We start from the raw sequence: 24,504 nt of genomic DNA, 5'->3' as shown, positions 1-24,504 counted from the left end.
AGTCTCTAAAGAATGGCTAGTGAGTATATGATGTTGATACAAGCAATATTCTCCAAGACTTATTCCTGTGGTTTATTTTTTGATTGGAAATGTTTCTGGAGTCCAGCAATTTGACTTTAGAATTCAATTGAAAGATTGTCTCTAATTTAAAGTTTGGGCTAAATTTCACAAAATATCCCCTTTCATAGGTCAAGGTCTAATTTCTTCATCATTCTGCTCCCCTGTGATCTCATTTTCCTCTCTTACCTAAATGAATCCTTTGGGATTCTGAGAATCTCATTTTATATTGAAAGAAGGCAAGCAGTGACAGGATGAGAGGACAGTCTTAAGCTGTACTAGAGAAGGTTTATGTGAATTTCTTCACATAAAGGGTGATTAGAAATTGGAATGGACTGTCCAGGGAATTTGGTGGAGTCTCTATCCCTGGAGGTCTTTAAGAAAAGGCTGGATGTGGTACCTTAGTATCATGGTCTGGTAGATGGTGGTGTTCTGTCAGAGGTTGGACTCAATGACCTCTCAGGTTTTTCCAGAGTACTTGATTCCATGGTTCTGTGAAAAAGTCGCACATGATTGTTTTTTTAAAACAATTAAGTTGATTATCTATTATCTTTTAGACTATCTACTATATTGTTAGGCTATTCAATGTCTGTCAAATCCTGAATGTGTGGTTGTTTCTTTGACATATATTCTGACACTGACTTTTGGTACCAGCCATTCAACCTCTGCCATGATTTTGAAATGGTTCAATTCCCCCACTATCCAGAAAGGCTGAGCAGAGTCTCAGATCTGACTTTTATAACTACAAGCACAGATTTCAAATCCAGACTTGAACAAAACTATTAAAGTTAAAATGGGAGCAGTAGGACCAGAATCTTCAATTGGATTCCAGATGTTTCCTCACAAAACATAGACCATGATTTCATTTAATAGAAACTTATATGAAAATTGTAACTCCTAACTATTAGAATAACAGTTTCAAACTGTCATCTTAACAGAATAAAGACATGTAAATTCTTTCTCAATTGCTTGTAAAAATACTCTCATCTAGAGATTTTTTCTGCTACTGTAAAAACCAAAATCTTACATGTAAATTGAGTTTTATCAGCTCTTGACAACTGATGTTATCAGACAGTGCCACAGAACATGGAGTTCACAGCAAAAGGAATGAAGAGATGTCAACAATTCATTGTTAATAAATATCTCACAGATATTCTTCCACCTGTAAGCAGTAGTAGATATCAAATGACCATATGACAGAAAGCTGAAAATGCACTTCTGGCTCTCATACAGACAACAGCACGTGAAGCTGCAGGTTCCAGGCTGGTGGTGTGGAGAGCCATGGTCTGTGATAAAGCCATGGTCTAGAGGATATCAGTTCTGTCATACTGGAGACAGAGGATACTCAGGAAAATCTTTGTGTAGCCTCTTCAGCCCAGCCATCTCTGGAATAATTAGCCTCTCAAGAGAGCTGGTTCTAGTTATACTTGCCTTTTATTAATTGAGATGTCCTCCAATTTATGTTTACTGACACATTATTCTCTGTTTAATTGATGACACTGACCACATGCCTTTGTTTCACACCTCTTTTTGTTACATCTGGATGTATTAGCATTTTAGCAACTTGTTGCAACACCTAAATCCATGCACTATGGTGCAGAGAGAAATGTCTGCCCTATGCTGGTGAAGATGAATCCCAAAGAGATCTCAGTTTCATTCCCAGCTTGTCTGGAGACATAGACACAGAAAAGCCTCTGATAACCCAGTTTTTCAGGAGGTGTTGAGAACCTGTAATTTCTATTGAAAGACTATCATCATTCTTTTTGAAACTATTCCTTATTTAAATTTATGCAGTCATATTGGCTTGGAGACACTGTCTTGATAGTCTCAGCATCTACTGCAAGAGACTATCTGTAAGACTCATGGATAATGACTGTCACAATAACATTTCTGAATCAATGAAACCATGTCTGGCTGAACTGATTGCTTTCTGTGATAAATGACTAAATTTTGGGGCAAGGAGAGACTCGAGGATATTACCTACATTTACCACAACCAGGCTATTTTGACTTAGTTTCCACAATGTTTTATATCAGTTAGAATGCTGCAGTGGGAATGGAAGGCCAGCAGTTAGACAAAAGGCAGACTGGATGGCTGATCTCAAGGAGTCATGGAAAATGGGTTGTATGCTGCTATAACCTGGTAAGACATGGTGTCCACACCATGGCATGTCTGGTTTAAGGTCTTCCCCAGTGGCCAGGCAGAGGGGAAGGAACATTTGCTTCTCATGCTGGCTGGTGACACCAAACCAGGAAAGCTGGTCACTCCAGGAGAGCAGGGCTGCCATCCAGAGGAGCTGGATCATGCTGCTGGAATGGAGCTTGTGCAGTTCAGGGTGGAGAAATGCCAAACCCTGCTTCTGGAAAATCAGAGCCTCAGGCAGCAGGGCAGTCTAGACATGGGCTGCCTGGGCAGCAGCTCCACAGAAAAAGCCCTGTGACCCTGGGGGACAGTGAGCACACCCTGGAGCTGACAGGAGCCCCCCTGGGGCTGGTTGCATTTGGCACTGCAGGCACAGGAATTACTGGAAATGGCATTTGTTCTCTGATTAGTAGCAGACTGTTTGCATTTGAAAAAAAATCGTAGTAATTTACTTATTTTTACTTAAATGTATATTTATCTTGTCTGTGATTCCTCGTCTCAAGTGGTAAGAATAAAAAGTACATTTTTGTCTTTTAAACACAGAATAAAATAGTCATATTTTCCAATAATGCATATTTACAAAAGACAAGAAAAGCCTTTCTGGGTATTTCTTTGGAAAGGACACTATCTAAACAGCAGGCTGAGAGCAGAGTGAGGATGCTGGTGAGGTTCCACTGGGAAGAAGCAGCTGCATCAGTTAAAGAAAGTTGGAAGGAGAAAAAAAAGAAAGTCTGAATGCTGGAATTGCTGAACATTGGGATAAAAGGGAAACAAAAAATGATGCAGGTGAGATGATAGATAACAAGAGAGATTTCAGCAGGACCTAAAAGCATGTAATTGGCTTCCGACAGAGGGAAAAAGTAAAAGGTTCCTCTTTCCCTTCCCCAGATGCTGGCTTTGCCCTCATTTAAATTGACCATTAGTAACCGCATTTTGTGCAATTTATTTATGTTTATTAAAGAAGGAGATCTCTTAGTAGCTACAAGCCTATTTTGTAACCTTATAATCCTGTATAGTTGGTGTCTGTAGTGTAGACTCAGTATGTCTGTGAATCTCATTTGTGAGCTTCACTGCTGTAATAAGCTATATAGTCCAAGAGCATAGACTGCATACAATTTGAAACAAAGCATGAATATTTGAATGTAGAAGTCAGACCTAGCTTTGAAAAATGCCCAAAGCTTGTTGGGGTGAATGAAATTACATTTCTTGCAGGTCTATAAACAATGAAGAGTGTTTATTTAAGCAAGGTACTTATTTGGCTTGTTTCTACCATATTCTCCTACATTCATCCACTGAATTTAGGTAGAACTCGATGCAGAATGTAGTCTTGAGCCATAGTCATCTGCCTTACTTGGTTAATGAATATCTACATAAGATTAAAGAAATGGATATATTTAATTTTGGGATACATCTAATTTTAGTTAACTTATTGGAATATAAATTGTCAAAGTATTGCACACGTTTTCTTTATAAGAGATGGTTGCCTAGTAAAAGATATTTTCTCTGGAGTCTTTGTCTGGATTAGAACAGAGATGTGAGTGTTGCCAGAAAGCAATTTAGGTGTCTGGACATTGGCAAACATGCTGTCAGAGCACAGCTGGCTGACAGTCCGGAAAGCATGGAGACGATGCAATATTTTCCACAGTAGCCAGATTTTACTTCCAGAGTAACAAGTTTAAATTAACTCCTACAGTTTCATATTTAATACAGATTTGCTATTTTAGGTGTTGCAATTTTTAAAAGAGAATAGAAGATAGTGAAAACAGAAAAAGTGCAACTTTTCTCTTTTAGTAATTGCATTTTGATATTAATAGATATAAAGAAAAACTTCCAAGTATGCCTAAGGAATAAAGTCTACCTGGAATATACTGGAAGAAGTAGAGGAGAAATTTAAAGATATGAAATTTGTAAATATATAAAGTTTCCAGACCAGCTTCATCACAAGACTGTAAACCTGTGTACCTTGAGCTTGTATTGACAAAGAAGGCTGTATTTTCCTCTGTTTTACTAAAAGTAAACTTAACTAATTTTGATTAACAAAGGCTGTGAAGTTTCACAGAGTTAATGGCATCCTGAGAGGCAGGGCATATCAGTTAGATTTAACTCCTCTGTGGAAAGTAGTTCATAAATAAAATCTCAAGATCTCCTGACAAAACATTTTCTAAGAAATGTAAAATTATAGGTGTATTCTTGACAGTAAAATTTATAGTACAAGCAGTAAAAAGAACGTTATTAATATAAACAAGTCAAGTATCCTAATCCCTTTCAGAACTCCTATGCTTCTCTATAAGATGAACTCTGGAAAAGAGTTATCCTGCATATAGTCTTGGACGAGATCCTTGACAGCATCTTTTCAAACAATAATTTCTGTCAAAAGGCAATAAAATGGTTTGTTCCTCTTCTCACGGAATGCAGTTATGGCACAGACAGAATTTTATTACATTTGTGTAGGAAAAAGACAATGGACATAGTATGGAAAGAGTTAACTTTTTAGGCTAGCACAGAGTCTCAATTATTTATCACATTTCATGAAATTTGAAGGGCATGAAATGAAGGCAGCAGTACTGGCTCCTGTATCAGGTTACCGTCTGACACCCAAATAACAGAGAGAGACCACTTCTTCATGTCTTTGCCACCACACATTGTATGCCTGGTGAAAGCTGTCAATAATTGCTGGGTTTTTTTTCCTTCCTGAATGCTCATAGCCTACTTCAAACAGTCCTGGTAGTACAGAATCAATACCTTAGCGCCAGTAGCCACGGCAAAACTGTTACCATTATTGTGTTTACCCCGGATCAGGTTACACTCTTTCCTCCCAAAGCCACTAAAAGTTCCAGCAAGCACACACAGCATCTCCTTGGCAAGTTCTTTTTGCCTTCTACAAGTATCAAGCATGTTTTAGCTTTTCCCCTCCTAGAAGGATGCTATGGCTGAGAAATAGATGGAGAGAAGAGCAAGCAATGTGGGAAAAGTCTAGTTTTTAAATAAAATAATATCTTATTTGTAATAAGATAATAACACTAATTCAAAAAAACAGTGATTATTTAATTGATATCCTGACCTGCTGAAACTGGGGGAAAAAAATCCAGTAGTAGAAATGGACTGTCAAAAACTTTGGGTTTACTATGATTATAAACACATACCCTTCTGAGGTTTCTCTTCTCAGACAAAGTAGACACACAAGCTTGTGTTCAGAAAGTCAAAGACAGAACCATTAAAAGTTATGATTTTATATAGACACATTCAGTCTACCCTTTAATTAATCAACTAATTGCATCATTTTTTACTTCGACTCATTCACTACTTCTCACTTTGTTGTGTGACAACACATTAAATATGACATTTCCACATTTGGAAAAACTGTCAAGCTATAGCACCGACTGCATTGTACAGCCTCTACTAAATAGAAATCATGATTGACAGTTTGAGTCCCAGGAGGAATAATTCATAGTAAATAGGAAATATACAGCATTCATTACTGGCTTTAAAATATTTGGGGGAAAAAAAAGTGAAGTGAAATAATATTTTTCCATTTGTTTCTGCTTCATATGTTCTCTATAAATCAGCATATGCCTTTTTTTTCCTGATTATTTTTTTTAACCTTGCATCTCACAGTATGGTGGCCATAGAGAAAAAGATAAAACAACAAATTTACTATATTTTGGCAGAAGTAAAAAAACTGTCTTAATAAAGTAAGTATTGTACTTGCCTGTTCTTGGAGACTTATTAATAGTCCTATTTCTGAGTGCAGAGTCAGTGGGCAAGTTAAGCATGACAGCTAAGAAATTTTAGAAAACAAGAGAGTTTACTACAGTCACTGCTTCTAGTTCACAGCCATTACAACTCTTGCTGCAAGACATTTATTTGTGACACCTTTGAGGTTCTTTGGTTATTATTTGTTAATAAGTAGGAGGAAAAGCAACTCTGAGATTGTTCCAGTAAAAATAATTGTTTCAATGGTTGGTCAAGATTTGAGCCTAGATTTTTGAGGTTCAGATATCTTCTTTTAGTCATAAGAGAATATTGCCAGTGTAGAACATTTTTTTGTTTAACAGTAGAATTTGAATAGAACTGGTCAAGTCCCTTAAGAAGAGACAGCAAGGAATTGCCAGTTCACTGAAAGTGTCATTGAAAGGTTTTTCTCTACCATTTAAAGTCTTGATTCCTGAAAATCAGGGTTATATGTGTAAAGCAGATATAAAGAGTTGAATTATTAAAAAAAATAAATTTATATTTCTCAACACTTGGAAGACATTTAAAATTATATCAAATATTTCCAAAGAAAAAGCCATTTTGATATAATAATAACATATATTGCTTAGAAAATGGAATTCAGTATCAAATATTTTTTTTTTGACTTTCATTTTTACATCAGAAAACTGTTAGAAAATAGCAGTGTTTTTCAGAGGGAAGTTTCTATTTTGATGATTTGATGAATTTTTGAAAATATGAGTGCCTGGAAAATTCCTCATCAGCTCCAAAGTTTACACTGCAGCTAAAGACTAAATTCTGCCACTTAGGCAATGCTTCCCACTCTGATCCTTTGAGGGGAGCACAAGTTGCTCTCCTAGGCAGCCATGACTCGGTGAGGTGCTGGAGTGTAGAGTGATGGCTTAATCTCTTCCCTCTGCTCTTTGTGCCATGGGCTTGTACAGATCTATACCATAACCACATTTATGGTATAATTGCAACCCTTAATCTCAGTAGATAACACCCACAAATATAAAAATAGGAGAAACTCATATTTCTATTGAGATAGAATATGGGTGGTATTCAAGATATAAACTTGGTCTGAAATTTACTAAGATACTTAGACAAATTTTACAGATTCACAGGGTTAAGTTATCAGCCTCTTTAATTTGAGGGGCAACTGCATTGAAAGAGGCCAGCCTTTGACTCTTTTCCACATGCTGTCTAATAATCTTTCCACCTGTGGATAGAAATGTTTGCGCTAGTGTACACTCAACTATAATAAATGCAACATTTATCATAGCATCATGGAGTAATTCTGGTTGCTGTCAGTATGAAAAAAAATCTATTCTGTTGAAAGGAAAAATTGTGAGTACAGTATAAAAGAAGTTCAGGAAGAAATGTATGTCACTGTAAACAGCACTTTCAAGATTATGCATTGTGTGATCTCCTTCAGACGTGTGAAAAGACAGGAATAAATGCAACCATTATAAGCTACTGAATAAAGTATCTCTTCTAAAATTTTTGTATTAATCATCCAGTCCTTGGAAATTCTGATAACAATATTTTTCTTTTCCATTATATATACTTTTATATTAAGTATCATTGACAAACATTGTTTAGATAGAAACCTAGGTAATTTGTCTGAATTACATAAAGCTAAATAGAATGTAGGAGGTTATAATCTGAATCTGAAGTCTTTGTTCTACATGAAATTTTCCACAGCTCAGTGCAGTATTTCTAAAGACTGTGGTACTTATGTTATGCTTCTGGATTCCAAACAAAAAATGTATGTTGTTATTTAATAAAGGAAATATTTAACAGCAATGTAGCTGTCACTTCTAACATACAATTGCATTATCCTAGGTAACTGTTGTAAACTCATAGAGGCAGTGTTGAAGAAATCTGTATCTTTTAAAGTTATCACATAATTCTGAACTGTAAAAGGCAGTCATTGACCAGTAGGATTATCAATGCATTTCTTGAGATTTTTTTATTGATTAGTTAAGAAAAGTTTTCACTGAACTTGGGATAGTAAGACAAACTTCTTGCATTTCACAAATCTCTGTGATATGTACCAACTATCTCCCATCTCCTGGTATTGAAAAATGAAGCAGAGGTTGAGCTCACACTCAGCTCTGCAATTATATGCTTGTGAATATATTTCAGTTTTCCAGTGACAAACCAAGGTCATAATAGGGACAAAATCACACTGTTTATTCTGTTGTGAGGACCAAGAGATCCACATCATCATGAAGAGCGTATTTCTGGTCTGTCTTCTAGCACTACTACCATCAGTAAGTCGTAGCTACGTTTGCAGACGGCTGTGTTGAATGACCTGGTAGTCACTTTGTGGGTATATGGAAATTTTGGAGTCTGAGATGGCATGCCCTTCCCATTCACTAAGCAGTTGGTCTTTGAGTTAAATAGCAGGGGCAATTAAGAGCTGTGTTTCAACTCTAGAGTTTAGATTTCACTAAGCCACCTCTTGATCATGCTTCTGTGTCCACTCAATGAGTGAATCAAAGCATGATCAAAGTGGGCTCCTTCAACCTCTTAAAAATCAATATAGACATAGTCTTAGAGTTAAGGTTAGAAACAGTAGGCTTCCATCTTCTGATTACTCAGTTAGAACTGTATGTCCTTAACAAAAAAATTTAACTTTTCATATATAAGCCTAGTGGGGAAAAGTTTCACTGTCTTTCTACTGAAGTCAGTGTGAAAAATTTTTCTCCTGTTGCAGTATCTTGAAGTAGAAGTTATGAAATATTGTCTTAATTTTTACTTAACCCATATATTAAAAGAAAACAGCAGTATCTGATGTGACTTTTGAAAAAATCCTTAGTCTCTGAAACTTGGCATTTTTTTCTTCATAGTATAAAATACAAATAATTTATGTTGAAAAATAAATGCATCAATTCTTTGAACGAAATTATTTGGACTCATCTTCTCCCACCTTTACTCCAATACAACTTTTGGGTGTCTTATCTTGTAATTGCACATAATATTGTACAATTGTACAAATGAAAATACTGTACAAGTGTACAATCAAAATTGTACATAAAAACCCCAAGAGTATTGGTAATCCTTCAAAAATTGTGTCTGTCTTGAGGAAGTGTCTATTCTCCCACCTAGAGTATCATGAATGGACTTCCACAGAGAAACTGAAATTTCTGGCTCCCTCTGATGGTCCACTTTGGAATGCTATATTCATAACTACCCCTTCAGATACAATATTACATTTAAATCTGTTCATAAGTCATTCTTGGATATAAATAGGCTCCATTCCTTTACTTTCCTTCTCTTTTTAGAGATTATTTTTTGGAGACACTTTTCAACTTTGGTGTATGACTTGCCAGCCAGCCACTAGCAAGCCTTTAATACTTTATGCTCTTAAAATTGCAAATTGGTATTCTAGGGCTTTCTCCTTCCAGGTTTCCATAGCAACTCTTGTAGAGCTTATTCATTAGAAAGAGTTCTGTTTAATTGATCTCCTAATGTATTGCTTAATAGTAACTGTTAAGCAGTCTTTTGTTTCCAGGTCATATTTAGGGTTCACATATTTGCATAAAAGCATTTCATTAGCTGAAACCAATCATTATTAGTAATTTTCTTTTTTTAGTTTAAAATAACTAAACCGTCATTGAGATTTTCTGAATAGCAAATATTTACATCTTGCTGAATGGGTTTTCTCTGTGAGCCTGGGTGCTTTGTTTCTCTGAGCAGCAAGAAAATTACAGAGCTTCAAAATGTTAATCAGGGAAGACAAAAAGAAAGTGGCTTTTTTTACAATTGAAATGAAAATGCACAGTGATGATAACCATAGGCCACAGGCAATATTTGATGACGAAGTTGTAATGGATAAATATCCTTTAAAAATCACAGTAATGCAATGCCCAACTTGAATACATTGCGATTTTTTTCTGTTATGCATAACAATCATTTTCTGACAGTTTAGGCTATGAAAGTTTAAAACCTCAAACAAATCCTTTTTTTTTCCAAAGTGATGCTGTCCAAAAGCCTTCCCACTTAGACTAGGTCTTATGATTAATATTTTTATGGTCAAATATATGAATTCATTTGGTTCTACTATTGCAGAGTTGTTGCAGAGTTTTCAGCTGGTTTTCAGCCTGCTGGGGTACATGAATGTCAAACAATTAACTCAGAGTCACAGGATGAAATTTAATCTTGAAAATAATCTTGGTGAAACTGTGTTCACCAAGAATAAGTATTTAAATTTTTTCTGGATAATAGAAGCTATAAATGGAGAACATACAATTTATGGCTAAATTCATGTTATGCATACTATGCATATGGCTGCAAATTCAGAATAATTGATTACAATATTCTAAATTCATATCGTAAAATTGCATTTTTTGTTTTCTTTTCATCATTTCTTCGTTTGTTTGTTTTTGGGTTTTTTTCCTCCAATGCTTGGAAATTTTAGTTTTCAAGATTTATTCACAAATATAAGAATCTTGAGTCTGATTCTTTTACTTTTTTGGGTCTTTGAAAATTAAATCTGCAATTCTCAAGCACAGAACTTCAAGACCTATCAAAACAAGAAATAGGGGATGATTTCTGATTAATTCCCAAGAATTTATAAAGCATAAATCTTCTTCAGATCTTAAAACATTCACAAAGAGTTGTCCCTCTGAGTAGTCCATTGTTACATGCATAGCTTGTACAAAACCTACAATGTTGGGAAAATAATTGAGGGGGGTCAATAGTTAAAATGAAAGGTATTGTCTTTAAACTTTCATTTCCTAATAAAAATACTGACAAAAATTGCTGCTGCTATTGCTTATATTTTAGTATTATTGTGAATGTATCCAGAAGAGGGAAAAAATGTGTTTAACATTCATGATGAAATGTAGTCTGAACTTAGCTGCTAACTCATAGCTTCACGTTTTTGGTTTTACTGAAACAATACTCATTAGTACTTCGTGCCCAGTGATTAGTTTAAAATAGGTAAGAAGTACCTCTAAAAGAAAAGTTATTTGATTGAGCTTTCCAGGAGCTCCAAATATCTGGTTCTATTTTCTGTTCATTTCTTGATATTTTGTAAAATATTGGTATGAAGAAAAGCTGTGCTAAAAATATTCCTGAGAAGCTTGTTTATTATTATATGTAATATAAGGCAAAGTAAGCATCAACCTTGAGAAATTTCAAGATTGGCAACAATTTGCTACAGCAGGGAAATAATCTATGGTCTCAAGAACTGTTCATTTCAAGGGGTTTATTTTCTCTGTAAACCTCATCAAATGACTTCTATTTTGGCTTTTTGACCCTACTGAGGTCCACTGACCATACTAGTCAGGACTCCCTGACTGTAAAAGGAACTAAACCACTTGCTCACTTATATTATTTTACACAAGGACAGCTATATATAGGTGACGACTGGGTCCCACAGACTGTGAATCTACAGAACAAGTGTTTCAAAGGGGATATGAAGTACTATCCATAATGGTAATTGCTCAATACTTCCTGTGAAGGTACCTAGAACCTGATTTTCAGTTATAAACTCTCAAATACGTCATCATTTCTTGCACATCAAGAGTTGTTCACTCTTCATTTTTTTTTTTTTTTTTTCTTTTATCCTATTACTTTTTATTGCATGCAAATACCTAGGAGGTAAGTATTGTGCCAGAAACTTTTGCAGTCAGCATTTACACTACTTGACTATTTAAACCCTTCAAATATGGGACTCAATAAATGAAGCAACAGAAAGGAGAAATCCAGTATGCTAGAGTACAATCTGAAATTGAATCTATGTCCTCTCATTCTTGTTCCTGGGAATGGTACTGTATTAGCTTACTACATCTGTTACTGGTTTTTTCCTAGTTTTTTTTCCAGGAGCTAGGACTAGCTCCTGGATCCTTCTATCTGTTAGGTGTGCTTAAGGCTACTGCTCTGATAAGATTTTCTAAATAAGCATCCAGGTTGATCAAACACTCTGGCTTCTACTACTGTCTAAAGTGCCAGTTTGGTGACAGTACTTGTCTTCTTCCTCTACCAAAAGTGTAAAATTATAATCTCTTCATGGAAAGGATTAGAAAAACCCCAATACAGGCAGCTTCCGTGCAGACCACAATGTTCATTTCTATGCATTCACAGGGTGAGAATATTTATGTTGTTTAGATAAATTTGACCTCCTATGATACAGTGACTGGTGCACCTCCATTGCAAAGCTTCAGTTACCATTGCCATAGATAAAAAAGGTGAGGATTTCAGTTGCATACCTAAAACTACAGAATATCTCGCAACATGTATTATAGTAATATTTGCTCTAAATTTTGCCAGACATCAATTCAAACATTTTTACTACTGTTTTCTCCTTTATGTCACACAAAGAAAAAAAACTGAAAAACATACAAAAAACATTAAGGAAACCCTTCCTTTTTCTTAGTGTTGTTGTTTTAAAAAAAAAGGATACATTTATCAGCTGTGGTTATTTTTTAGAACAGCTTTCTAATTAATACCTTAATTGCATTGCTGGCAGATAAAGCAGTGTTTACTGATCAATAAAACAATGATCCTCATAATGAGATTACACAAGCAACTAATCATTGTCTTGTCATCAATCTTGAACATTGCTTCCCATTATTAAAATTCAAGATACTCAGTAGGTTCCTCAAGAATATTTTATAACTTCAGTGTATGTTACAGCATCGATATTTTCATTATTGACAGTGGTTTGATTTCCTTGCTAGCTGTAGCATTCTGTGTGGGATTTTGTACACAAGTTGTAGTAAATCAGTACGAGCAAATCCACCACAGTTATTTACTGGGTTTCTCTGTGGAGTCTACAGATGTTTGGAGCTGTAATCAGGCTGGGGCTGAAAGACAGAAAGGTGTTTTCTACTTAATTGTCTGCAGCAAATATGCACACAATACAGTGCAGATGCCCTCAGGTAGCACCTATCATGGCCAACCTTACAGAAAGTCAAGTTGTGCGTGTCCATCCAACAACTGTCAACACAGTTGGGGTGGTGTGATTTAAACCAGTCTGAACTAGGTATTCTCCATCCAATCCTGTAAACACCAGGGATTCTGGGTGTGTGAGGCTCCTGGATGGTGCATGGCATAATGGTGGGGTGGGGAAGCCCTGCAGCCTGCTGCCACCAGCTGGGGCCACCATGCTTACTCTCAACCTTCTGTCCTTGGCCGTATCATGCTGGCCATGGAGCAGGAAGGTTGTGTGAATCATAAGCACCAAATGTGCTTGTGACTAAGACTGCTTTTTTCTCTGAGCCCATTTAATCATACACTGTCACTTTCATCTCAGACTGTGACAACCTACCAGCTGAAGCATGCTGAGAAGATAATCTTCATTTCAAAGACAAAAGTGATCCAATGTGTTACATGATCATCTAAGGGCAATAGACATTAAGGACATATGGTTTTCTTGTACCTCAACTCCTCCTGCACCTCAGCAGACTAATTTGCCATCCCAGAAAAAATATATTTCTGACATTCCTGTAAAGGTAATCAAGGGGAGAAAGACTCTGCTCTGGAGAAAGGTGACTTCTTGACCAAGACAAGTACTTCTTTGGGAAGCTGACAGTGTGGGCAGCTTATACATGGAGTCATAGTGAAATCAAACCAATGGAGTGTAAGTTCATTGTTGTTCACATTGGACAGATCTCATGCTCTTACATTTTTGTTGTTTTACGATGAAACTTGTTCCTTGGAAGCCAAATCTTAAAGTTAACAGGTAGAGAGGTATTAAAAGGATACAATTCACAATCATTAAAGCAATAAGTGACAACATTCAAATGGGAATTCAAAATTTTAATGAGCTTAAAAGCACAGATATTTCTAAGAAATAAAAAATAGCATCAAAAATAGGCAAGAAAATTCTGTGTGTTTCAGTCTACCATATTAATTTATTTTAAATAAAGGCCTTTTTTTCATCTTTTTTGGTAAGAAAGGCAGTCTACAGTGTTAATTAACATCAAAAGTATTGCAAATTTTGTAACATACTAAGATTATAGTCTAATTATCTAACTTAAATGTATCAGTGGTGCTTCCAAATACTGCACAGACAAAAAAAACCCCAGTGCTGCATGTCTGCATTCACCCTCTGTTTTTGCTATAGGCAAAGCAGTTCACAAAAAAAATTAATAAATATAACCAGTCTCCATTACTCCTTAACTTGCATCACTGTCACCTCTCAAAAGCCTGAATTAATTTAGAATGAACAACTGACTTACCTTCTTCCATGTCTCAAGTGTTTCCAATCTGCTTGCAACTTCAAATTTACCAGTCTTAGTTATTTTTAAAAAAATCTGAGATAAGTTCTCATCCGATCCTCTGTCCTCTTGTCTTGCTCTGTCTCCTCAATACTGTTATCACTGTTGAAAAACACCCTTAAGGTCACAGAGGATTCAAATTATAAAAGTATTTTCCATACCTTCCCAGGATTTCTCTCTTCTTTCTTAGCTAATTAACTGGCAATTAACTGTTAAAAAACTGTAATAATCTCAGTTTATTTGCGATATTTTCTCAATTTATTTTTCATGGTCTGCTCATTTAATTCAGGTGAACAACCAGGACAATCACTATACTATTCAATATGAGGAGAATCCAGTGTCTTCTTCTTCCTGGGAATCAGTATGGACCTTGTGTTGTGAGCTTGACCGTAAGTCCAATGTGCATCAAGGATCTAATGACAAACGAAAATCTATTCCCTTCTCATAGTGTAAACTCTAATATAAACATGATTAAACATTCTTACAGACTCTTGAACTCCTTTTTTAGTGACACCATAATGCACCAGCATCCCCTGGTCCAAAACACAATACACAATAAAAAGTGAAAAATAAAAGTAAATTCTAACTGACATTGAAAAAAAAAAAAATGTCGGAAAAGATAAAGATTTGAATGCTTGAGGTGCTTGGAGAAAACCTACTCCTTCACTTGTATCAAGACCCCATAAAGGTATTAAAGTGTCTTGCTTAAGTAGCTTGGACTGAATTACCCAAATATTAGCAGAAAGTTCTCTATAAAATAGACCATTTTAAAGTACAAGCCTTCACATTTCAGTCCTTTTCACAGATAAGGTCTAAGATTCAGTCCAGGTGGAATACAATTGTGATCAGCTTTGATAACTAAATGACAAATCTTTGTTTCTGTGAGATGGGAAAAGATACACCCATTGGTTTTCAGGAACTGACAGCTGATGACAAGCCAACAACAAAAATCAGTTCCTGCAAATATGCAGTGGTAACAATAGTCATGGAGGTCATTGAATCAACCTAAGATAAAGGTTAAAAAACATCTGTTAAATATATGAAGAAAACATGGAAATGCACTTCCTTCCATGAAAGTAAAATGGTGACATTTTAGTCAATTTAAAAGTAGGTTGCAGCTGCAAAAAATTATATCTTACAAATACAAGAGATATTTAATTTCTGTCCTTACCATTTTGAACACCATCCTCTAAGCTTATATTTTTGAATTAAAAGTGTCAGTCCATTAGAAGGCTATTGGGCTGACACTTCATACAAGGGCAAGAGAAATAAAAAGTGGAGTTAAAACATGCATTTATTTTTATAAATAGAATAGGTTTGGAACTAGAAGATAACTATTCAATATGTAAACAATATATGTTAAAAGGCTCTATTGATGGGTAGCTACTATAGCATCTTTAAAAGAGAGTTCTACATTGACAATTCTTTTTTTCCACTAAAATAATAAAACTGAGTTTTCTGAGACTGGACCTTGCTCTTCCCTAGGTGAGAACATTTCCAGGTGAAAACATTTCCTTTTCTTTAGTGATGAATTTCTGGCCAGTGAGGTCATGTCATCAGCTAAACTCGACAAAGTCCATGTACCGTGCATCTAAAGAAAGATGAGGGTCCTGTCAGGAAGGCATAAACAAAACCTGAAGGTATTTCAAAGCCAGGGGAAGTCCGATATGGTGCTGAGAAAAGACAGAGAAATTAGTATAATAATTCAGGATTAGGTAGGATGAGATCTTTCTTTCCTAGCAAAACTAACAATCTTTCAAATGTGATTAGAATAAATTATTTTATTTCAAGCTTGAACCTACAGACACTCTATTTGCCTCCATGAGCCAGTCAACTAAATATGTTTGGGTTGACTGTAGGAAAACGGATTGATGATGGCAAGCCATACATACAATTTTATATAAATAAACATTTAAAGTACAGCTATCAACTGTTTGCATCCTAGAAGATGTTGTTCATATGAACTGTTTTCTCTCTCCCCTTTTTCAAAAGGTTATATCAAGTTTACCCAAGATTTTTCTCAAAAAAATATTATGAGCTTGTCTTATGCTGGTCTAATAAAACTATCTGCTCCTTAATAAATCTAGTGAAAACAAGAAAACAGGTTCCACAAATAAAACATTTGTTTAAAGATAGTAAAAACAAGTGCAAATTAAATGAACAGCAAAAATAAAAGCAGAAATTGCAACACACTGGTTTGGCTATTTACATAAAATGGCTAAATATTTTATACAGTATAAATGCTGAGATCTCTACACAATTTTAATAATCTTTGTGTTTGAATTGAATTATGAATGATCTTTGAACAAAGCTGTACTAGCTACAGCTTTGAAAAGACAAGAATTCTGAAAAGTATAGATTTGCCTTTAGCTCTTCAAGGAAAAAGAAAAGTCTTTAAAAACTCTGTTAATTATGTTCTCTGTTTTAAATTCATATATTTCCAGTAGTTTGTTGTTTTTATTTATTAATTTTTAATTTTATTTTTTAAATTTGACCACCATCTTCAAATTATTCTATATTTTTAATGCAGAAATAGAAATAGTAGTCAAATGTATTGAGTTTCACACTGGAAAATCTTTGAGCTAATTGTGTGAATTGAGGTATTTGAGAAGGAGATATACACAATACAAAAATACAAACATTATTTTGTAAAGTATAAAAAATACAGAAATCACAGCATAGAGCTCCTTCTACAGTTTTAGTGGCCTCCAAAGAACATGTTTTCATCATGGCTATTTGAATCCCAAGAGAAGGTAACACATTTCTCTTTAAAATATTTATTAAGAAAGCATTTTTAAATTCATAATATGTTCAGAGATATATTATATATATATATATATAATATGTGTGTGTGTATGTATGTATATATATATATATATATTTATATGTATATGTATATAAAAATAGGTTTTAATTTGCAGCATTTTTCCTACAAAAATATTGAGCAAATATTTAATGATTTATTGTATATAATTATAACTCCGAGTTTAGCACTTGCACATGCTCTTTCACACATAATTTCCTTAAATAACAATAAAATAATGCAATTCATTTCTACCTGCAGTGTAGTCTGATGAAAACTCATACAGAAAAAATGTATTATCATCAGCCATTTGTCTTAAACTTAACTTAAAATATTTTAAGGTTTACACTTAGTCTACATAATGATGAAATAGTTAAAATGAAAAGTTCTAACCTCCTTATTTGCCCCTTCATAATTTATGCTATTGCTCCAAAAGTACGTATGCTTTTCATGGAGTAATGCATTTAGGAAATAGAGTGTTTGTGTAGAAAGTGCTCCAGAGTGATATGACCTGATAAAAAGGCCTAAAAATGTCTAGCCATGTGGCAATTTATTCACATTACTCCATGAGGTGGATTAAGAGAAGAAAAGTATAAATATGGGCAAGAATCACACAACAGATTAGATGACTGTCTCATTAAACTTTAAAATGGCAATAGGAATGCAATCAAGAGAGTGAAAATTCCTCTACCACATATTGAATTCTCTAGCCTTCCAAAAATACATCTGAAGCAATTCAGAGATTTGGCAAGAGCCAATTCCCATTGCTATTTTTCATTTAAAGAAAATAAAAACTGGGAATAGATTCAAGGATATGTTAAACAGCTACGTACAGAAACATGACTTAATAGTGGCCTCCCTGAGTGAGTCCACCACCAGTGGAGAATTATGAAGAAATAGAAAGAAGAAGAGGTCAAGCACAGAACAAAAAAATTGAAATTCATTAATATCTCAGTTTCTTCTAATACAGGTTAAATTTCTGTCACCACATTTATGATTTTTTCTTTTTTTTGTGGACCATTCATCTAATACTTTTTCTGATTACTTTCTAAGCCCTTTATGAAAAGTTCTGGAATGTAATGAAGAATATTTTAATACGTTCTGTGATACAACATTCCAGTTCATGAGAAATTTGTTGTTTTAAACTTGTTTGCCTGGCAAATTCAATAGGTATCCCTGTTTCTCTCTTTTGGAAAGTAGAGGCATAGTCAGGTCTTGACACTACATTTTGCTCTGCTGTTGTCTCAGCTCTGCATTTTCCCAGCTTGAAAAGCTTTATGCTTAACCTTTATATATCTTGAAGCAGCTGTAGTCCTTTGATGAACTAGTCACCCTCCCTTGGAACAACAATTGTTATGAGGTTGTTTTGAGACTGTGGGACAAGATCTACGTAAAATCATCAATTTGGTGAGCAAATTCATTAAAATTGTTTTCCTTTATAGTTAGACTAAGAAATTTAGTAGGTTTGCAAAGTATTTTTTTTTTTCCAGAAAGGATTTATCTTCCTTTTGCTGTTATAATCAGTATAAAATTCCCATTTGTCATTACACAATTTCTCTATGCATTTGCTAGCCTTATTTTAATGTAATTCCTGATAATGTTAGCTGTATAGAATTCAGAATTTTTACCTTGTCTCAATGCCTTCTGGAAAATGTTCACCACAGTACATATCTATCTTTTATACCTTAGTTTGTACTCCATAGTCAATATTTTCTAAAATTTCGAATGATAATTTATCATTATTCATTCAATGACTTTGTTGTCAAACTAAAACTCAATACTTGCAGTTAGATTTGCAACATTCCTCCCTAAGGAGAAACTTTCATAAACGAATTGGTATAAAATACATTTACATTATTTTGAGATATATATTTCTGAATGAATATCCACCCACCTACTCATCATCATCCTTGAGCTGAGTGTCCCACACTGGACACAAAACAGAATAGAGTTTTTCAATGTGTTATAAATATCATGTTCAGCTGGCATAATTAATAGGAGTTCTGACAGGAAGGAAAAAATTCAGGTCCACAAAAGTATTTTGTGATAGTGAAAAGGGAGAAGAGGTAGGAAATTAGTAATGAACAAAAAAGACAGAAAGTATTTTTTTTCTCCTTTTCAACAGCAGGATCTACACAGTGAAGAAGGCAGGAAAATTTTTGCTTGATATTGATAAAAAATATTTGTGCTAGTGATGTTGAGAAAAATACAACTTTATGTATAAAAATTGCCCACTTAGTTCTGTCAAAGCTGATATCTGTGAAGATTATCTGATACTAATACCAAGAGTGAGCAAAATGTTTCTAACCAAATAACACAGTAGAAAATTGAAGAAAATCCAGAAGCCTTGAAAACATGTTTTAGAAAACAAACAACATTATTACATTGGCTTCAGTATTCTGCAATCTTTGACACCTTGAGATTAATTTAAAAAACATATATTATTGAGTGGATTTTTGCATCTTTATAATTTTAATTGGCCATGCTAGTAAATGTCCAATCGCATACAGTAAATTAGCAGCAGAGCTGAATGTAGAACCATCACCACAGAGTTTTCTAAATAAATACAAAAGGCACAAAGTGGATAGGAAGAAAAACTTCATTAGTCTACAAATCATCATCTGTATCAACCATAGAAATGAAGAAATTATTTGGGTGCATGTGCAGTCTAGCTATTATTTTTTGTTTTATTCCTTCTAAATAGCACTGAATTCTACTGTGATTTCATTTGTCCACTGACACTGATGGAGTATATGACCTTTCAGTCCAAACAGGGCCATCACAATTTGGTCATAGACATTAAATAATGTACTCTATACATGAAGTAATAACCATCTGCATTTAAATGCATATCCACAGAATATTCTATGTATATAGCTAAACATTGAAACCCTGTCTGCCTATATCTAACATAAAGCTCATTCTATACGTTTTTATTAAATTAGAATGAAAACCCTCTCAGTGATATATAAATATTTAAAACACAGATGTTCAGCTTAAAAAGAGTAAATTTCTCTTATGGATCCTGGAAAATCTCTTGGGAGACAATGTAATCTGTTGGGAAACTTGTCATAAACAAGATATTTCTCCTCAGTGTTCAGATCTTGATTGACCTCAGCATCTGAAATGGTGTGAATAGCAACCTCTGGTCTCAGCCTTAGTCTCTATTAATCAGCATGATAAAGGTAACCTGACTGAGTTACACATTATTTGAGTGTTTATTAGTTGTAACAGTGAGGAGATATTGTGCTTTTTTGTGTTTTGTCAGCATACTGTGGATCAGTGAAATAGTATAGTCATTACTCTTAATCTCAGTAAAAAAAACAGACACAGCAAAACTTGTTTTTATACATTTTGAATAGCACAACAGGCAACATAAATTTTGTTCAGGTAAATATATTGTCTTTAAAATGAAGTCTTATATTCTGCCTCTTGTATTCTTTTCTATGGCACTCACAATCAAAGCTAATGAGCTTTATTATTTTGAAGATGTTATAATTGCAATTTGCCTATTTTTGCCATACTTTTAGATTGAAAGGGTGCTCTGAACCTGACTGAGTGACATTTCTGGGCACGATCATAGAACCATGAAGTTGGAATTTCTGATTAAGACATTGATTCCAACTTGTGACTCTACACAGAACACCCCAATAATCACAGCATGCACCTGAGAGTGTTGTCAAAATGCTTCTTGAACTTAAATGAGCTGGTTCTGTGACCACTGAGATCCTCACTGGATAAAAGAAAATCTCCCAAATTTCAGCAGCACCTTTTACTGCACTGTAGCCCTCTGAGATAAAAGTGGTAGCCCAGTCTCCAGCCCAAAAGGCCCTTTTCCTTCCGCTCATATATCCTGGTCAAGATAATAAACCATCTGATTAAGCATTTTCCATCTTTTTCTGACAGGGTCAATAACAAGGTGAAGTTCCATGCCACTCTAGTTTTAATTTTTACCTTTATTTCGCTGTCCCTAGAATTAACCATCTAGTAAAAGACCTAATGTGATTAGCTTTCACATAAACTCCCTTCTTCATTTTTCTGGTCTGGCACAATTTTTGAGCACTTTCTTGGTTCTGTAGTGAATGAGGTTAAGATGGAATCATGTAATCATGCAATTAAAGAATCATAGAATAAGCTGAGTTGGAAAAGGATCACTGAGTCCAGCTCTTGGCCCTGCACAGCCCCATCCCCAAGAATCACCTTGTGCCCTAGAGCATTGTTCAAATGCTTCTTGAACTCTGTCAGGCTTGGCACTGTAACCAGTGCCCTGGGGAGCTGTTCCAGTGCCTAACTGGAAGTCTTTGGGTAAAGAATCTTTTTCTAATAGCCAGCCTAACCCCACCCTGACACAAATTCAGGCCTCTCCTTCATGTCCTGTCAGTGGTCACAGAGAGATCAGTGCCTACCTTTCTCTTCCTCTCCCAAGGAAGTTGTAACCCAAGGAAGTGAGGTCTTCCCTCGGTCTCCTCTTCCTGTTCTCCAGGCTGAACAGACCAAGTAACCTTAGTTGGGGCCATACAGCTTCCTCTCTAGGCCCTTCATCTTTACTTGTTGCCTTCCTTTGGACACTCTCTAATAGTTTTATACCTTGTTTACATTGTGGCACCCAGAACTGCCCCCAGCACTCGAGGTGAGGCTGCCCCAGAGCAGAGCAGAGCAGAGCAGAGCAGAGCAGAGCAGAGCAGAGCAGAGCAGAGCAGAGCAGAGCAGGACAATCCCCTCCCTTGCCCAGCTTGTGATGCTGTCCCTGATGCCCCCAGGACACACTTGGCCCTCCTGGCTGCCAGGGCACTGCTGGCTCATGTTCAACTTGAACCCCAGAACCCCAGGGCCCTTTCCATGGCACTGCTCTCCAGCCTCTCATTCCCCAGTCTGTCTGTACATAAAAGACAATTTTTGATGTAATGTCCTTGAAGGGATCATTAACCACACTGTAACATTAAATAATATTAATAAAGAGACCATATGTCATATACAGATGGGTAAATATGGAGTATCTTTCTAAGGACAATGGAGTTAGAATTACAGAGATGATATTTGGTGCATCACATGGAAACTTTTACAATGCAAAGTTGAAAGAAACTACAACTATTCCACTGTTTTATGTTTTTACACATTTCTTTTGGTCCTTTTCAGTGCATGACATCTAGCTAAATACATCCGAGATACCTTTTCTTGCAGAAGGTCTAAAGTAAGTAATAACTATGAAATCTCTCAGTTTAAGGCACAGCAACACTCTGACAGCAGTCAAGGAATTCTTTGTCAGGTAAATGTCTTGAATTTCTGCTTCACTCTCATTCTCATTCTCTGATTCTTTCACCTTCAACAGCTGGTACCTTTCATTCTACAGCTAAGTTACCAACTATTTAATGATTTTGCAGTCTATCAATTGTGGAGTCATTCCTTCTGCCTGCCAATTTTATTTAATACCCCAGAGCTCTCCAGGCTACCCTGTGACTATGGGGCCATAAGAAATCTATCTGCCAACAGGTATAAAACTAACACACAGGAATGTTTTAAAAATCTACAGATATAATGATTCAAGAGTCAAATTAAACTGCAGTATAGAGAGCCATGTTGACCACCAACTGCACTGGGAACTGCACCTATTTATGATAGGGCTGGATGCTACTGCATGTCTTTTAGAGATGGATACGAAAATTAAGGAGATTCTGTCCTCCTTTCATGTTTGCAAAATTTTAGTAAAATGTTATGTGTGTGAGGAGCTTAACTTAGGAAAAAATATAAATTTTTAAATTATTAGCTCTAATAATTTTGATCTTTTTATATAAGAATATGTTCACATGAAATATTAATTCATCATCTTTACTCTTGGTTAGAAAGGGATATGTGTGCTGAGTAGGAGCATCCTTTCATTCACAGGTAAGATGGTGGCACGTCAGTATTAATATTTGATGACTTTTTCCAGTTCTAACCTTCAATGTAGACCATGTGAGCAACTAGGATGAAAGATTCACCTTTATCATCTTGCACTGGCCAGATGAGGACAATGACTATGGCTCCACTCCGAGCAGAAAATACAGTTCACTGATGCCAGGGTTGAATAGAATTAAGATATAAAGTATTTTTTCAGTTAAAGAGAATGCCTGTGAAACAGTAGAAAACAATTAACTCAGGTTCAGTTTTTTGCATGTTTTTTTTTTCCCAAACAGAAAAGCTAATATTTTCCGAAGAATTTTCACACATGACTGCACCATAACAAACCATCTAGCAATTGCAACAGATGTGTATGTCTCTTAAATCATTAAATCAGAACTAGAAATCACCTACTTTTATGGTAACTTTCTGATTTTATATACTAAAAACCATATAAATCTCTTAATCTATTATTCTTCTGTAAGACATATTATTTATGTATTTATCTGAGTATTTTTTAAAAGAAATTGTAGTCACTTAATATAAAAATTTTTGTGAAGAGATGAAAAAAATAAAGATTTTTAATTTCCACTCTTTAAAGACTGACTCAATATTTGTTTAAAAAAAAAAACAACTTATTTTTCTTTCTTTCTTTTATTTTAAAGGGCTTTTGAATTTTTAAGAGCAAGCTTCATGATAGCTTCATGCAGAAAGCCTGTACTGGTACACGTACAGTCAGAAACAAATTTCAGACTTTGGGGGAGGAATTTCTGTTTGGAGCTTCTACATTAAAGGGTGTTTAGAAGCCACTATACATCTTCATACATTAAGTTTGTTTGTTTGTGTCTGAATGTTGATGTACAAACATCCAAAAAACCAAACAAATAACTTTTATGTTTGTCTGCGAGCATGCACATGTACACACATGAGCCCCTGTATCTATTTAGCTTTCTACATATTTACTGTTCTTTCTAACAGGTTGAAAGGACTAGTCACACCCTGTGACTAGTCTGATTATGGTAAAATAATGGCTTGCTGAAAGCCAGTGTAAAATTAGAAACCATGCCTCAGCCTGGAAAAAAAATACCTGGAGTATCCATATCAGCTTCTCTCAGAGTTTGGCTCCAATTGTTTCTGTTTCATTTTGGTATAATGCTTAATATTGGACCCTAAGGAAACAGCGATTATATTTAGCACAGTCCTTATTCAGAGAAATTTAATCTCCTCATTATCTTTGGATGCTATAATAGGAACACTGGGATGAACTGTCGTCTTCTGTTCACCTTCTTTCAGTACTTCAGCATTTTAACCTTTCCTTTTCCAAAGTCATTTTCTCAAATGTATGAGATGATTAATGAGAGCAGCTCTTTTGCTGTGTTCAACAATCGTGTCCTTCTTGCTCATCTCTCCTTGCATAATTATAATTATGTTGTTCATGCCAATATTTAGGCTTGTGTCAGCACTTCCATTACAAACCCCAATTTTCAGGAGTTTGTAATAAGGCTGGTGTACTTGGCATTTGGCCAAAACTGAAGAGAACTGGAAATCACACTGGTCAGGGCACTTGAAACCAAAACATGAACAGTGATTTGTTTGGGGCTGGACTCCACATTTGGCAAGAAAGAGTGGCTGACAGCAAGTGAGAGTGAAGTAAAAGAGATCCAAGTGTCTGATAATAAA

This window comes from Cyanistes caeruleus, chromosome Z, assembly GCF_971803275.1.
Source record: "Cyanistes caeruleus chromosome Z, bCyaCae1.hap1.1, whole genome shotgun sequence".
NCBI classification, from domain to species: Eukaryota; Metazoa; Chordata; class Aves; order Passeriformes; family Paridae; genus Cyanistes; species Cyanistes caeruleus.
Note: the sequence above shows the minus strand (reverse complement) of the source record.